A 2,863-nucleotide genomic window follows, 5' to 3' on the forward strand; every position below is an offset into this window, starting at 1 on the left:
TATATTATATTGTTTTATTTATTCAATTGAAAGATGTTTAACAATCAATCAATAAACATAAATATGATTTATATAAGCGAAAAGAAACAAGATTAAAAGTTTGAGATGTACAATCATTAAATTAAAGAAAAAAAATGCATAATTTGAGTTAGAGATATTTATATAAATCACAAAAGTTGTAAAGAAAATATTTCACTTTTTAATATAGTAAAGAAGTTTAAAATAATAGAATATAACATAATACACTAATGAAAATAAAACGCATTGCCATTCAAAATTTTAAATAATAGATACTTGCAATGCTCTATGCTGTAAATAATTTATCAATTTCGAAACTAAATTTAAATTATAATATTTCCACAAATGGAAAATAATTTAAAAAAAATAATAAAAATATAAAAGTTTGAAAATATTTGAAACTGATTATACTGATTAAATTATTTTTAACTAATATTTTTTTTTTATATTATAGATATTCATATTTCTTGAAAATCTTGATGAAAAAAAATATGACATTTATATTAATATAAATATTATATGAATATATACAATTAAAATTATTTATATAAATAAATAATATTATATTATATAAATTTATTATATAATATATATCATATATATATATATTATTTGTATCTATATAAATAGAAATTTCATTCTTCTATTATATCTAAGGAAAATAGCAGTATTAAGAAAATTCAATATAATAATTATGTATTATAAAGAAAGCCTTTGCTTAGTGATCAAAGAGAAAAATATAATAAATTTGTTTTAAAAAAAAAAAATATAAAAAAAATTTATAATTTGGATAGTACTATTTATATTATAAAAATAAATTTAATATCTTTGAAGCAGATGAAAGGAATAAAATATGGAAAAAAAAATGAAAAGCATTTGAATTGAAAAATGTAATGTTAATTGTAACACATGAGAGTATTTACTATTAGTTTGAGGATTAATAATGGCAGCCATTTAATATTTGATGTATTATATTAAACATATTTCAATATTTTTAAAATTCATTTAAGAAACAATGCAGAAAAATTAAGTAATTGGATTTTTCAATAAAATTAAGATCTTAAATACAGTTTATATGATTCGGAAATGAATACTATGTAATATTCTAATGTCTAAAATAATTTTTTTATCGCCCCAATTTTTATAGAATATATATAGGATTATTTAGAGAGAAATATATAAAACATAATAGAAATAAATAAATAAATAAATAAATAAAAATGGTTTAGAAAAAGAATGAAAAAAAATTTTATCCAATTTATTATAAAATTAATGCAATTATATAAAAATGCTAAAAATATTAAGAGCCTAATATTAGTTTTAGAGACATAAGGAAATTAATAAAATATTATATAACTTGTAAAAAAAAAAAAAAAAAAAAAAAAAAAAGATTGTACGAACATTTTTGTGAAATATAATTTATTTTTTTGCTTATATGTTAAAATATTTCTATAAAATTATATATCTTGTTATAAAATAGTTAATATTATTTCATATTCAATAAATAAACACGATATTATACAAAAATACTGTTTTCTTTAAAATGACAATTTTATGAATTATGCGAAAACTTAACTTTTCTGACTGACTATATGGTCTTTAACAATATCAGCATGTTATTATAATATAGATGTACATTCTTTTATACTATTTATATAAATTATAAATAAAAGATGAGATCCTCAAATCTTTAGATAAAGTTCGATGATCGAAATTTTTCAAAACGCAGCGCACGCAAGTATAAAGCATGTGTAAGAATTGTATTAAGAATTAATATGTTCTTATATAATTTAATATATTTAAAATAATTACCATTAAATTATACAAATTTTTAAACGTGATAATTATAATAAATGGTAAATCTATTAATTCTCTTTTTACCAATTTTGAAAAATATGTTGCACAGGATATTATTTTGAGCAACTTCTTTTTTTATACATAACCAGTTGATTTCAGTTTTCGCAAAAAATTTTATATAAAAATATTATATATTTAATATGATATAATGAATAAATATCATCACATTTAGTATCCATAGTGAGGTTAAGCATTTCATAAATTTTTTTAAATCTATAGAATATAATAAGAATAAGATATAATGCGAAAATAAAATATAAAACAATACTTGGATAATCGAAATTACAATAACAGTAAAGTTTGTTTGTTGTATATTATACAGAAAATACAAAGGAAATTTTTTTTTTAATTTTAAAAGTTTAATCAAATCTATAAAAAAGTAGATTTTTAATAAACTCATCATATGTTTACATACATACTGATTATCAATCGTTTTTAAGTATTGACTGTGTCATTAATGCATATATATATATAGAATTCAATGATATACTATCAAAAAAATTTTTTCGAATAACTTTAAAATTAAAGTTATTTATATCAACTGTTACGTTTAAAGGAAAAAGTTGAAAATGAAGTCTTTTATATTATATGAGGCATTTCATATGTGTAATCTACTTCAATAGTAAACAGGGACACAAAAACAATAAAAAAAATTCTAAAAATGAACTAATAAACTGAAATGAATCAAAATTTAATTGAAAAAATATATGAAGTCAATAAAAAATATCCATAAAATATAGAATATTGTTTAATATATATAAATATAAATTTGAGAATGAACATTTCGAATATTTCTATGAAGATAAATTCTTGTAGATTATACATATATAATAAAAGTGACTATAACTTTGAAATAAAATTAAATAAAAATATTTATATGAATTTTTTTCATTATTTTTGTGTCTCCTATCCATTTCTGAAATGGATTCAAATTATATATATTATATATAATAAATTATATATATATATATATATATATATATATTAT

This window comes from Apis dorsata, unplaced genomic scaffold (assembly GCF_000469605.1).
Source record: "Apis dorsata unplaced genomic scaffold, Apis dorsata 1.3 scaffold_1001, whole genome shotgun sequence".
Taxonomy (NCBI): Eukaryota; Metazoa; Arthropoda; class Insecta; order Hymenoptera; family Apidae; genus Apis; species Apis dorsata.